This window comes from Passer domesticus, chromosome 4, assembly GCF_036417665.1.
Source record: "Passer domesticus isolate bPasDom1 chromosome 4, bPasDom1.hap1, whole genome shotgun sequence".
NCBI lineage: Eukaryota > Metazoa > Chordata > Aves > Passeriformes > Passeridae > Passer > Passer domesticus.
In genome coordinates, this window is record NC_087477.1 from 17,574,058 (window position 1) to 17,589,311 (window position 15,254).

Consider the following 15,254-nt stretch of genomic DNA (forward strand, 5'->3'; position numbering starts at 1 on the left):
AAGTGCAGTGTACAGATTTGTGCTTTTGTTTGGAATGGAGCTAACTGTGATCTTCCCTCCTCTTGGTATTTTTACAACAAAATACCTGCTTTGCAGACAGGGCAAAAAGGTTTTGTTTTGTGTAGGAAGCTCAGCTACAGGCTTATCTTTCTGTAATGCCTGTAGGTTAATTCAGTGAAGATAAAGCCCTTGCATCACACAATCTGTTCTGTACCTGGGTTTCTAAATGCACATGGATGACTTAGAATAATATGCCTAACAGATCAGGGTAATTTGTTCCTTAAATACGAGCTTTGTCATTTTGGGGTCAAATATGATGGAGTGAGAGACTGTCTGTTGTTTAATGTGTCATCTGTTCCACCTGGGTGACACCCATCTGTTTGAGTGTCCCAAGCAGAGGCTAATTTTGTAGCTGTGCTGTTGCCAGCAGCCTGAGAAGGATTCCTTGTGGCATTTATTTACTTCTTTTTATTTGCCTTAAAATCGCTGCTGATTACGGCCTGACTTTCTCTTTGTGGTCAGATGAGAACAGCAGTGAAAATTCCACTGAAATTTAACTTACTGGGAAGGAGCCACAAGTGGTCTAGGATTTATTCTTGGATTGTTTTGCTGTGTCACCATCTTTTATTAGCTGGTAATTTCCTGTTCATCAATGACAGAGCAGTCAAACAGCACATCCTCTGCAGTGGAGGTTGTCCCTGCGTGAGTAGCTTTTTGTATTTACAGTCTAGGCAAGAGAGAATTCTTCATAGGGGTAAAAAATGTGCGTGGAAGGAAGGGATTAATATTAAGATGATGGCCTCATCATCTGATTTGGCCTCTTAAATCCTTCTGGAAGTGCCAGCTCTAGAAATTCTCCCAATTAATTTTCTTACAATCCCCTCTGTATTCTGCTTCTAACAAAGTCCTGTGAGAATGACTGTAACAGATGAGAAAATTAACTGAGATTTGAATCACATTTGAAATTGGCAGGAAAGTGAGGGGCTTAAAGCCAAGCTCCACAACATCCTCAAATACGGAATATTTGGGATCAAGAGCCCAGTGTTTGCTTCTGAGGAGAACTAGGGCTGCTTGTGATTTGCTGCAATCAATCAGGACTTAGCAGTCCCATCAAAGAAATATCACTGGGAATGAAGGGCACGAAGGGAGAGCCACCCTGGAGGCTTCCCTGGGGCACAGCAGCAGCTGTGGCTGGGACCCCCTTCCTGCTGTTATCTGGAGTCTGGAAAATCTGCCTGGAGAATATCACAAATCCATTTTTTGTTGCTGTTTGCTTTGGTTTTTTTCATGAGTTGATTAGCAGAGGTTGGCTGCAGTTGATAATAGGGATACCTGTGAGAACTGTGTGACCTGCTCAGACATAATTCTGAGGGCATTAATTACATATTGCTGAAATTTCAAACCATAATTGGAGATCAGTGTTATGTTGCAGCCTTTGGAGTAATCTGAAGCAGCTCAGTTCCACAAGAAAGTTTGGAGACAAGTTACCACCTGAAGCCTAAAACTGTTCCATTGTCGTTATTGCTCTTTGTTTTAATTTTTAAATCTTGCAATTAGTGTTCTTAAAAAAATAATAAATAAAGCAAAAGGCAAATACAAACCATCTGTGAAACAGAAAGAAATTGTTCAAAGCTGCATCCACAAGGATCCCTGGGAAGAGTGCCACAACACAAGCATTCAGCCAGCATGATATAATTACAAATTGAACATCTCTAAAACAAATTCCACATTGAAAATAAAAATGAATTCTGCTTCTTTCTTTGTGGTAGAGGATGTTATTAATCTCAGTTCTAGAAATTACCACCTATCCTCCTGCAAACTGCAAGGTCTGGGGAGTCTGCATGCCCTCCACAGGTGGGGTTTTTTGGAGGGAGCACCTCATGGGGCATTGCTCAAATCCATGTTTCACTCAAGAGACTGAGTTCAGGAGGATTCAAAGCAAGTGTGGAGCTTGCTGTGTTTTTTAGAGCTCTGACATAAAGGCAGGTAATGACATTCTGTGTTCATGGCATATAGAAACGTGCCTCTTGTTCCAGGAGATGGCTTATTCAGCTCATAGCAACTGGATTCATTGAAAGAAAGGGCCATTTTATGTTGAGACATAATCATTTTACACTTAACTAGGACACACTCTCCAATATGTTCTTATTTCTTGCTTTTATCTAAAGGAACATTTTTCTGGCTTTAGTCAGACTGGATCTGATGGCTCTTGGGGCACACTTGAGGTTAAAATGTTTTCAGCAAAATCATCTAAGTATTTGTAATGACAACTTATGTTATCATTTACTGCTGTATTTGCAAGAGGAACAAATGGAAACTTTAGTCCTGGAAAAAGAAAAGCCAGTAGAAGAATCCTGTAAATAAATGAAATGGATGATGACACAATATTTAAAATTATTGCTGAACAATTTTGTCATTTAAACAAGACTCTTTTTTTCTAGGCATGCCCTGCCTTTCCCAGAAAAGTGTTACCCTCAGTTTTAGAGGTTAGATCTGTCTGTTAAATAGATGGTTTCCTCTCCATTGAAACCAGAAGTATTCCTAAGAACTGAAGATAACTGTAATGAAACAAAAATCTCCAGAAAAATTTCTCCATGAAGATCAGATTAATCCTGAGACTAAATAAACATTTTTTTTTCCTCAGGAAAGTTGAAAGTAGCTGCAAGAAAATGGTTTGACCTGTCAGGCATAAAAGAGTACATCAAACACAATACAGTTTTTGGAACCTTCCTAATTTAAACAAAAAGAAAAATTCTCTACCTAGTATATATAATTCTAAATAAATAAACAGTTATTAAAATGTTTGGAATAGGAAAAACTGAATTTTCTGCTTTGAAGAGGAGCATAAACCAATGGCTTTTAAGGGAAGGCCCATCAGAGTCCTTTGGACATTTGAAACCAGTGAAAATGTCCTTGGTAAACACAAGTACTGCAATAAATGTAAAAATTCAAGCTTCTTTGTTTCCTGATCCAGTGTTTTGTTTTTCCCTTGTTTTTCCTGTTGCAGAAATAAAAACCATGTATTTCACTGTGAATTTCTTTACTTAGTTCTGGAACTTCAACCGTAGATTTTTCTTAGATTTTTCAATACCTCTGAAGGGAGATGATTTAATTTCAGAATTCTGTTTGATTGTAAGCTTTACTTTGGTCACAAAAACTTCTGTTTCTGATTGTAATTACCACCAGTGTGTTTCCTTCACAGAGAGGTTGTATGGGGAAATAATTGCCATTCTTTCTATCCAATCTGTTAATCTCCATACTTCCACTTCTCACCTCTTCCCTCATGCCCTAGGTGTGTTAAATCAGGAAGTCCCACACTGCTGTCATCTGATCTGTGCTTCCTGGCTTTCCACCATCTGAGAAACCATTCCCTGGAAAAGAGCTTTCTGGAATAAGCCTTCTGTGCCCCGTGGGATAAAGATGAGCAGTAGCAGCAGCCCAGAGATGTTATGGTAAGTCAAGTTGAAATGACAACTGCTCTTAATAACAATTAGAGCTTATTAAAACCAAGTCCACTGGTGGTTTGTATGAAGTGAATACCTGCTTGCTCACTGGTTATTTAATTGATGTACAGACTGTCAAGCAGACAACAACAGCAATGACTGGAGAGACACTATAAATACAGCTGACTTCCCCCATTTTCAGATCTCCAGAGACTGCTGACAAAATTATTGAGATTCTTTTCCCCTCCAGTGAATAAGAAATGCTGAGTAAAAGGATATTACATAAATTGGCTGACATTTGGAGTGGACTAGCTAATTCTCATTGCCTCGTGTGTGGTGGCTGTGTGTGTATGTGCACATGTGCCTGGTATTGTCAATGAGCTCCCTGCCCACTCCCCTCTGCTCCCAGCAGGCTGCTGGGAGGCTGAATTTTGGGGGTTACGTAAGAGACAGTCTAGGAAAACATCCCAACCATTTGGAATTTATCCTCAGCACTAACCTCTTTCCTCCATTGTGTCATGCACTTAAAAAAAAATATTTTTTGTTTAGTGGCGTGACGGGGATGTGTCTCATCTGAAAAAATGAGGTCTGACTGTTGTGGGGAGGTAGTTGGGTGTACCAAAATTGACTTTTGCTCACTTCTGCTTTCCATGGGCTGTGGCTGCAGTCCCTGGAGTCAAAAATCTCTGCTTTCTCCAACAGCTGGGAGTTGAAGATCAACAAGGGCAATTGTGCAGCAAAGGGAGATAAAAATGAGTTGTTAGGGCTGTATCTTCGCCCTACTGGCAGCTGCTTCCTGGGAAAAGGCTAGCAGCAGGTGCTGTGTCTACAAACATTTCTGACAAATAAATTCCTTGAAAAAGCAACAAAAAGTAATGTTGTGAGGTTACACTTTATGGTCAGAGAAAATGGGCTCATTCCTAGTTTGAATAAATTTATGAAAATCATAAAAACATTCCAGTGAAAGTGCATTTCACCAGGAACGTCACTTGTTTGTTATGTGTAACCCTCCTCTGAGCTGTGCTGAATGCAGCTTCATATTCCTGCTGATTTGTGAGGAGTTTTATCCAACAAATTTTGTTTGGCCTGTCTTTTAACACCAGAAGCACACTCCAGTACATTTTTCTTATACCCCTTTGGAACAGTGCAGTGTTACTTTATTACATGTGATTTTTCTCTTGTGGCCTAGAACCTTAATCCTGATTCCACTCAAGTTTCATAGCAAAGATCTTAGTAATATTTGTGTTTTCTTTTAAAAGTGGTTGGGATCAGACCTCTGGGCCCTGTCTCTGCTTTGTTTTACTGCTGTTCTGCTTTGAATTTCTTAAAAATTCTGTTCTCAATCTTTTGTAGGTTGAAATGAATGAGAGTTCAGCTCCACACAACAGAGTAGGAATTACACCTAAGTTCCTCCCAGTACCACTGCTTTTCATATGCTAAAATCAATAGATTGGATTCAGACAGAGGTAAGCAAATGCAACTCCTTTGTTCACACTCCTTTGTACCACATCTGGATTCTGGTCAGTTCCATCCAGTCTCCTGTGATAATTGCATACAGTTTGTTCCAGTCTCTTCATCCCCATTGCTTACAATGCTTACATTTGCCTTTCTTGCATGTAACCATCCTGGAAACAAGACTCGTGTCTGAGAGGTAATGTAATTGTGTTTTCAATTATCCTCTGTGGGAGTAATCCAAACATCATAATATTAACTAATTTCTTTTTTTGAAGATGGTACACAAAGCTCCTGTAAAGAAATTGAAATAAGAATACAGGCTATTCAGTGCTGATCTATTTTGTATTTCAGTGGAAGAACAAAGGTACCCCACTTCACTCTTCCTAACAACCAAACCTATTCACCTCTGTTGGCTCCTAACACAGGATATAGCAACACACAAGCTACAGCTTTTTTCCTAGGAATTTGGTCTTGTGTCTTGGGCATGTGGCAGCCAAAAAGCATTTGTTTACCCTCTCATAATTTTCAAGGGCCTCTTTTCCTTCCTCTTTTCAAAAAAATGACTTCCATCTGCAAAGTACAGTTGTTAAAAAAAAAAAAAGTTGGATAAAGTTAAAAATTATGCTTTTTATTTTTTTTTAATACAAATCACTTCATCATTATTTCTGTCACATCTTTACTCCGTTGTCCTTACTGCACGTCCCAGACCCAAGCAGTTTCACACATGTGATGCATGGAGCCAGGACTTCTAGTGAGAGCTGGCAGGGAACCCAAATGCCTTAAAAACAATGACTGCCATCATCACTTCAAAGAGTCCAATAGATTTTTAAGGGATTTGGATTGATGCCTGAACTGACTCCAGAGTGCTGAGATGCTTTATTGGTGCTTAATTTGGACAGCATGGGAGATGTCTGGGAATCAACTGTTGGAAATGGCAGGCAACATAAGGATACCCTAAAACATTCATTTCCCTAGAAGCTTATGCTCGGGGTACTGAAGGTGAGAGTGTAGTGAAGAATGACAGAAAAGGTCTGTTGTCAAGCTAACTACTCCAGTGACAGGAATTTAATTGTCGGCATCCCCTAAGCTTGAAAAAAGCTTCAAACAGAGCTCCCAAATAGGTCCAGTTGACTCCTGAGACACTGATTGTGTGTGTCTGGCAGTCGAGTGGCACTGGCCAAGCTGCACTAAACGTGGAATCAGGTTGGTTCAGAACAGCTGGTTCTGAACTAATTGCTTAATAAAATCACAGGTTTATTAGATGATTAACCTAACTTTTTATTTCTTATCAGCTCTGGAGAAAACATGCATTGGCAGTAACTCATTCCTTATATTGCACTTGCCACTTCTTCCTGCTCTCCTGCCCTGAGCTACTGAGTTTTGCTATGATGTTTATAACTGTCTCATCTATTTGCCTTTATGGAGCATGGAATCTTCTAGAAACCAGAAAAGAGCACACAATATAGATGGAGAAAAGCAGGAAAGGGATTGGCTCTAGCGCATACAGAAAAAAAACCGCAAACAAACATAAGGAAAGGCATTTTTTTGACTTCCCTAAGTAAATTCTTTGGGCAGTACTCAGGTTATACTCAGCCTCTTCCCCTTCAGAACTTCTGAAACTTTGGTTTTCTAAAGATCACAGTTCTCTCCTGCTCCACTCTGTTCTCCATTCCACAGCCACAGCTGGGAAAGGTATTTATTCTCATTCATGTCTCTGTGGTGAAACTGGCCACTAGGAAAAAACCCAATGTTCCATAAAAATAACTCTGCTCAGTAATAAATTTGTGCATGAGGTCATACTCTTAATCTGAAAATAAATAGCTAAATAGTAAAAAAAAAAAAAAAAAAAAAAAAAAGAGCCAAACTTCAGCAACTAATGAACTAATGATGCCTTATGGGCTACTTGTAAGAAGCTGAAAGAAATAATTGTCCTTGAAAGTCACCTCTACAAATATCCTTGATAAAAATGAAGTAGTTGGCATGGCACTGGTGTCACTGTACATTGTCTGTGGTGGTGGGATTATGACAAGAGACCTGTTAGTGACAATTACAAGAATTGTTCAGCATGAGTTGAGGTCATTTGATGCAGAGCCATAAAGGCTCTTGTACACTTTTCTTGGGAATGCACAAGTGCTGTAGGTAAAAAGATTTCAATACCTTCATATGATATCTGTGTGCACTAAAAATACCATCTGGAGGTGGCTGCCAAAGAAGTCAGTGAGAGATGCTATTTGAAGGGTGTGAGTAAAAAGTAATGTTACCATAACTTCCAACCAAGTAGGTGAGGTAGCCTGGGGATGTATCCTGTGCACATCTTGTTCTTCCTTCCATACTCTGCATGGGGATTGATATCCCTGCTAACTGCATCCACCCTTTCCCTTGGCATGGTGTCCCCACCTCTCCTGCTTTGAGGGACAGCAGCTTTAGGTACAGCAGCTACAGCATCATGGTAGTTTCAGGGAGACCAGGGAAGACACTGGGAAGTAAAAACCTTAAAGGAATGTTAACCTTAAAACCACTCTCTTCTTGCCGGTCTTCAAATCACCCCAGAGCAATTTTTTTTACATCAGTAAAACCAAGGAAGGATGTTGGCTCTGAACTGTACAAGCGCTACTTAATACAAGCAGGGCTTGGCCAGCAGCGCCTGCTCCATGGCCTGCCTTGGCAGCACCCTCTGAGCATGTGTGGACTCCCAGGGAGCTGCTGCAGGAGCTGAGCCCCGGGAGCCAGGCTGTGGCAGGCTGCAGCTGCCCCGGGATCCCAGCCCCGGCACAGCCCCGCGCGTGCACGGCTGCTGCGTGCTCCCAGATGTGACAGATGACACGGTGCTCCCTGCAGGCCCACACAGCTGGGCTCAGTGACTAACCCTGGCTGTGCACCCACACACTGATGTCAGGAGAGCAGCCAATAGCTCAGAGTGACTCTCCTTGTCTCTGTGTGCACGTCAGCCACAAAAGTGGCAAACCCGACAATGGGCAAGGAAGCAGTCAAAGGAAAAGCCAACTTCAGACTAGGAGCAACTGATGTAAAATGGGATGTGTAACTCCTATTTCCAGTGTAAGCAATCATCAATATTAGCTCGGTCATTTTAAAACAAATGAATCATTAGATGACAAAGCCCATAAATTGATTCATAAACAGCTGTCATCTTAATATGAAAACTCTGAGATTAATCTGTCTAAAACATTGCAATTCAATTGTGAATGGAAATAACAGCTAAAATCCAGCATTCATCTTGGCCAGGATGAATTTTACAAAATAAACTTCAGAGTTCTATCCATACTTGCATGTATAATATGTGTATGCAAACAGATGCATTAAAAATGCTGTCTGGCCACCTGGATTTCAGTTAATTCATTAATATCGTTAATTGCAATGACTTTGACTTGCTGGTCTTTGAGGGGAAGGCTTCTATCATTGCTTGTTTGCTGAGTTTTTTGTTGTTTTTCCAAGGTAGTTGTTGGCTGTGGTGCAATGACTCAAGGCGTGCGATTAGTCAGAATAAGCCCCCAATACTTATGGCAATTAAGTTTGGCACGTATATTTTTGTTATTTTTCCTTGCAGTGAAGCACTCCTAGACAAAGTATGGGTTTGGGATTGGTTGCACTTGCTGAGGTAATCGATGCCATGGTACCTTCTCTGAAGAAGACTGAAGAGGTTTGTAACTTGTGGCAGGCAGGTGATGGGCAGTCTGATGGGACTCAGGGAGACTGCCACCCTGCCAGGAGTGACATGGGGAGCTGGGAACTACCATGAGATGGGGAAGTCCCAGGGGAAAGGAAAACGAAGGAGCCTATGGAAAAAACAAACTATAGGGTTATGAGGATTGGCTGAGGAAGGAGAACGTGGGCTTTGAATTTCAAGAAAGGAGGCAGGGATTAAGAAGCACTGGGGAAAGGAAACACAGCTCTGGAGCACATGGCTAGGAGCCATAGTGAGATACAAAGCAAAAGTAGTCCAGAGGACAGAGCTTGGCATGAGGAGCTGGGGAAAGATTTAGAAACAGGCCAGGAACCTGTGCCTGACAGCAGGGGAAGGGAAAAGAACAGGGTGGGGACAAAGGATGAGGAGACGAGACAGGCTGGGGGTGGAGGGTGGGGCAGCCAAGAGAAAGGAAGATGAGTCTGTGCCTATTTCAGTGTCCTCCTGGTTCTCACTCCTGGGTCTGGCATTACACAGCCTTTCCCTTCATCTGCTGTCAGGAGACACTGTCATCCCCTGATAATGTGCACACGGGGACTCCTACACAGCAGACGACCTGCCACAGGGGACAACATTTCACTGTTTGGGACACAGAGTCACTGTGGCCTGTGGCAAAGCCAGTGGGCCCAGCTTTATCTCCGGTGTCAGCTGACGGCCCCCCCAGGGGATGGGTAGGGAATTTGTGTGTTAGATTAACAACATGAATAGCCCACAAAGGTTTCAGAGCAAACATTCAGACTTGTAACGACACCCACCCGTAATTCTCGCCTTTCACTCTTAAGTCCCCGTTGCTTGGAGTTTGCACCTTCATCATTCTTTTTAAGGTACAGCTGGTTTTTCCCTTGAAAAGTCTTCCCAAATGCCATGTGAAGTATGTGATGGCTGGAATTCATGGCAGTTTGAGTTCAGCAGTTAAACAAGGCAGAGGTTAGTGGCTGGCCACATTAATGTCAGAGTGAACTTCCTCTTCAGCATTTGCTGGGGGCACATGGAGCAGGTAATTCAGCTTTTACAGAGAAAAACAATCAAGACTGCACTTGATAAACGTGACTTACGCAGGCATTCATTCTCTATTTTTTCCTGAGGAGGAAAAGTACATAAATTAATGATTCTTATGTAATGAGTATTGCTTTTGCATGAAAGGAGACGAAACACTGAGCAATTTAATCTCCCAGATGCTTGGAAGTTAATGATTGCAGGTCAGCTTTGAGATAATAGCCTGGGCAGTGTTGGGAAAGTAATTTTCTGGCAGATAACAGATTCCATTTTGGCATGTGGACAGTGGATTACAGTCCTTTAACCACCATGAAGAGCTGCGCTAAGCTCTGGTCTCTCCAAGAAACAAACAAGATTTCACAAGAGCCAGCTGGCTTCAGTTGCACTTACAGTACTTGTAACTTCAGATATCGTGGGAGATGCAGTCATGGTGAACTTAAAGACATATAGGGATGGTTTCCTAGCTGAGAAAGGGGGGGATTGCAGAACGTGTTTGTCCCCAGCTGGTCAGTGCATGGATGGATGCATTGGGGTGTGGTGGAGCAATAACTGCATCCACCCCAGCACTGAACACTGCCTCAGGCTCATTTGGGAGAATTCTCCCTCCCTAGAAATAAAAGCTAACGCAGCACAAGGGACCACATAATTTCTTTGCATTTCCAAAGGCATTCCAGGGCTTGTCTCTCCTTTCTCAGATGCTGCTGTGCCCATACCCTGTACAGGGAGCGGTCTTTTCAAGGGCTTAATGTGTTCACTGTGCCACTGGCACTCTCTTTGTGTTCTGCATGTGATGTTTGGTCTGTGACCTGCTGCTGCAGGGTGTTATGCTCTGGGGAACCCTTCAGTGGGGCCTAGGTTTGGGGATCCATGGAAACAGTCCTGAAACAAAGAGAAAACAAATGGGAGAGTTGTGACATTCCTTCTGGAATACTATCAGCACAGATTGTTACCAAGAGAGAGGGGTTCGGGGTTGTTTCTTTATTCTTGCTGTTTTCTACCTGCCAGCTAATAACATCCTACAGAAATGACGCAGAGCAAGATTTTGGTTGTGCAAGTGGCAGAAATTAAATTCATGATGAAGTAAAACAATTTTTTTCTTTGTAATGTCCCGCTGATCTCATCTCTTCTTGCCCTTCAGTGTGACATGATGAAAGCTGCATGATGTGGTAACTGCTGTTCCTTGGGAATAGTCTGTCTGCTGTATTCCTCCATGAGGTTACTTTGGCTTTGTACTATAACATACCAGGGAATGGAAAGAGTATTTTCCCCACTTCCACCTATATTTCTATTTCCAGCTGCAGTCCTGTGAATAATGGAACATTCTCCAGAATTAGCCCACGTGTAAGTTATGAATTCTATGACCTCTTTAAGAATCTAATTTAAAAGAAGAGAAAGACAAATCTAAAACAAAACTTCCACTATTTCATGATCACTTGCTAGAAGAGACAGTGAAAGAGACATTTGTGACTTGTGAGGGGTTTGTAGTTGATGTGGAAATATTTAAAGTTATTGCAGGCAGACTTGTTGCAAGCAGCCTTGCTTGAGCTTCCCAACCTTAACTATTTTGTGTTTACGTGAATATCTGCCTCCTAACAATTTGTGTGTGCTCTGATCAAATGGGATAATGGGTTTCTGAAATGACAACAGCCACACAGGCAGGCACTGGCTGTATCTGCCCCACAAACACTGATATTCCCCCAAACACAGGGAAAAAGATCTCCCTCTAATCTCTGAACATGTGTTCAAGCACTTCCAGTGCAAAAGCAATTGCTTTACCCTGTAGCAATACAACAAAATGTGTCTTGAGTCCTGAGCAGGGGCCAAGTTATCTTGGGACATTTTTTTACCACCCTTCCAGTGACATGGGATCAGGAGAGATAAATAATTAAACCACGATCTTATGGTTACAATGCAATGCTATGAGAAAGAGATGTGATTGTTCCCATTAAGGAATCTCTCAACAAGTCTGAATTTCTTTGAAATCCAATATTAACTGAAATTGTTTGAGTTCATGATGTTTGATTGCAAAGTATTTTTGATTTTTTTTCATTTTTAATGTATATCATCAATCTTTATACTGACATTGTTTCTTTTCTTAGCCTGGAGTAATTTTGCTAATTTAGATGTATTGCTCTATGTGATGTGGATACAGAGAGAGAGAGGGTGTGTATACATGTTTGTATGTATATTGGAGAGAAGGAGAGGGGTGATTTTACTAATTCTAAACTCTAACCCCCATAAATATTTGTACTTAAGCCATTATTTCTCATTTCTCATAAGCTGAGGTCACTGCTCCATCTCTTAGACCTGCAACAGCTGCCAGTGCTTCTAGACAGTTCAGATCTTTTTCCAAGTGCAATTATTCTGGACTACAGAAAATTTGTTTTACTTCCAATTTAGACCTCACTGGATTGTTCGTTCTCTTATCTTCAGCCATGCTGGGCTGTTGTGTTTCCAACATTCGTAGAGACAACCCAAAACAAAGTTCTGGCCATCTGTGGCATTCTCAGATTAAGCATATATTGAGAAATTTTTATTTAGAAAGACATAAACAAGTGTCCACTGGTGCTTTAGAGGAATAAAGTACTACTTTGAACTGGAATGGAGACTGTAAGAGGTTTGTAATAGGGAGGAGATTTTTTTTTCTATTATTGATGTAATGTCTTTCTACTGTTTGCACCAGAAAAAGAAAAAAAAAAAAAAAAGAGGAGGGAAGAAATAAGCTTTTGTTCACAAGAAATATTGATTAAGGGTCTTAAAGTCTTCAGAATGGTAAATGAAAATATGAACTTCTGTTACATGTGTTTTTACAAGAGTGACCAGGCAAGTAGACTTTCCCAGGCACTTAATATCCATTAAGAAACTTTGCCTCAAAACTGCACCTACAAAAGCAGCTGGGCAAAAACTGGAGTTTCTTTCTATAGTAACTAATATTTAGAAGGGAAATTCAGTTATAGCCAGATTTGTGGCTGTTTGTTTCCATCATACAAGGCAGGAATTTTCCTCCCAAATTTAAACTCAAGCAATTAATATACTTCAAGTTTTTTAGATTTCCTGTGACAAGTGAGTGTGAGAATTTGTGGGAGACCTTTGGTGTCGATATGTGCTGGAGAAAGGAGATGGATGATTTTTTCCACTGTTAGCTGAGCACTAGACAACACAGGAACAGCTTCAGAAGGGACACAGCTTATCCATCTCTTTTTGGCTAATTGCTTCTTGGATATGCACCAAAGAGAGGGATTGGGAAGCCAAGAACCCCAGGGAGTGGAGAAGCTCTGTGGTGGAGTGGAGGTCTGGGCTGAGGTTCCATTTCCAGCAGCTGGAAGCGTTCCCTGCCGCCACAGTGACACAAACCACCCGCTGAGGTGTCCTCATGGTGAGAAGATGGATGAGCCTGAGTATTCCTGGGTGTCTTTGCTTTCCTGTAGTTCTAACTGCTTGTCAAAAGTGAGGGGCTTTTTGTTTGTTTGTTTGATTATAATTCTATAAGTAAGTGCTTTTCAAACACTATTTTCATTACTCCCGTGTGAGCAAACTGAGATGTCATCCTGATAAACTATCAAGGACATACGGCTTTGAAAAGCAGGTTCTGTGAGAGGGGATTGACATTTTCTGGGCTCATCATATGGCAGGATTTGTAGTAGTAACTGCTGGAAAGCCAGGAAAGTTGTTGTGCCTTGGATTAAAAACCAAAAACTGATGGATCGACCTGAGTTTCTTATTCTTAATTTAAAATATCGCAGAAATTACTCTTGGATTTTTCAGGGTTTTCCTGTAACCACACTAACAACGTAATTGAGGTTTGAATTGTGTTTACTCTGGAGTTTTTCTCCCAGATGTTCTTGCTGAGAGTCTCTAGAAATTTAAGAATTATATATTGAATAAATGAGATGATTGGATGAGCAGATGAGTGCCTTGTGTTTAGTATGATCTCTGTGTGTCAGAGCAGCACTGAATAAAACAGCTTTTTCTCTGTAAGAGGTAAGGCATTCCTGTGAGGAACAGGGAATTGGACTCAGATGATCTGTGGGTCCCTTCCAGCTTGAGATGTTCTCTGATTCTATTAAAAATTGTAGCTGGTTACAAAACAGTGCAGAACAAACAGAGAATGGCAGCAGTTCAGACAAATGGAACAGGTTAGAGAAGAGGTCTCTAAGAGATACTTTGGAGGTAGCAGGAAGGTGGGCTCTAAGGCATTGTAACATGGAGCGTCTTACACAGGCCAAGAGAAGGCTTGTGAAGGGGTTGGATAATTGATGGTCTGGGTGGAGGGGAAGCAGCCATATGGGTGTGATTGTGTGGAAGATCTGACTTGAGGAAGGGTGGTGGAAGAGGCCACAAGAAAGGAAAATGCTACTGCCAGAATCGCTTTAGTCAATGTTCAAGGGCAGTATTAATGACCACATTAAGAGGCTGGACTGCAGAAGAAAGTAGAGTGGAGAAAAAAAAAAAACAGGCGTGTTTTCCATTTGAAGAAGAGAAAGGAAAATATATTTAAAAATATAGAAGGTTGGCAGACCTTGAGGTGAGTGTAGATTGCTTGGGGAATAGCACTTTCATTTCAGCTCTATTATCTTTTAGTTGTAGGCCCCACATACACAATTCCCTGTGACAAGCTTCTAAAGAGTTCTCAACCCTCACCTTATTGGTGCACTGGATTTTACTGATTTTCAAAAGGATCATTTGATAGGGAATTTAAGCTGGCTTGGCATACCTACCCTGCCACCACTGGGTTTGGCCCCCTCACGGAGATCAGGGCTCCAAAGACTCTGAGAAATACCAGGACCCTGTCCTGTAAAGCGCAGGGTCTACTCTGCAGCTGTGGGACAGGGCATCCAGCTGAGAGCTGTGAGGGCTGCCATGTGTGCAGGGAATGTAAAGTCCCAGGAGTGGCTGAGTGGAACCATGGATGTTTAGTCTTTAGAAAAGTTTTTTTGGTTTTAAGCATTTTGAGATTGCTTTTTTGTTTTTTAAAGAACTTATTAGAGGTTTTATAAATAACATTTTCACTCCTTCCCTTCATCTACTTGAATTCAACTTCATCTTCTCTTCGTCTGCCTTCCAAGAAAGACACAAGGACTTCAGAAGGCTCCACAGTGAAAGGACCCAAAATGCCGTGAATGGAGCTTCTGTTGCAGGGGAGGAGGAAGAGGAAACAAGGAGGGTCTTCACTGTTGGCTGTGACCATCCAGAGCTCTCAGGCACAGTGATAGCATGGGATTTCCATGAGAAGTAGCAGAGAGTGTTTGAAGTGGATGGGTGGCTGGGGAACCTAGGGAGTGGGGGATGCTCACGGAGCAGCAGGGCTGCAGTGCCAGTTCAGCAGCCGATGGCTGTCCCTGGGCTGTGCCTGTGGCACTGAGGGGGAGCAGCTGACAGGGGTTAACCTGTGCCTGGGCTGGGCCGTGCTCTGCCTGCTCCCTTCATCATGAGGGTGTGGGAAGCAGCGTAATTGTCTCTGATTCTGGTAAAGAACTAAAATTTATGGCTTGCCAGAGGTCAGAGCTGGGAAGGGAAGTTAAGCGGCAACAAAATATCCTTGACGTACTTGCTAGCAAAGTGAATATTGCAAACTGCGTGAGCTGGACGCCGTGTCTGCCTTGGCGTTGGTTTGTTCCTGTGGGCTGCTGCATATCGGCTCTGTGAAAAGCCCAGTG

The 15,254-nt window shown here is 41.9% G+C and overlaps 1 protein-coding gene across 5 annotated transcripts in view; it reads left to right on the forward strand.

Annotated features, from left to right (window-relative positions):
* The window catches only part of BBS12 (Bardet-Biedl syndrome 12), a 32,586-nt gene extending 17,693 nt beyond the window's left edge, over positions 1 to 14,893 (forward strand). For all 5 annotated transcript variants that reach the window (XR_010360662.1, XR_010360663.1, XR_010360660.1 and 2 more), the window contains 4 exons: positions 3,293 to 3,452; positions 4,797 to 4,909; positions 8,464 to 8,556; positions 10,736 to 14,893. The gene's annotated coding sequence lies outside the window, so the exon portion shown is untranslated. The remainder of the gene's footprint in view (positions 1 to 3,292; positions 3,453 to 4,796; positions 4,910 to 8,463; positions 8,557 to 10,735) is intronic.
* The last annotated feature ends 361 nt before the right edge of the window (positions 14,894 to 15,254 follow it).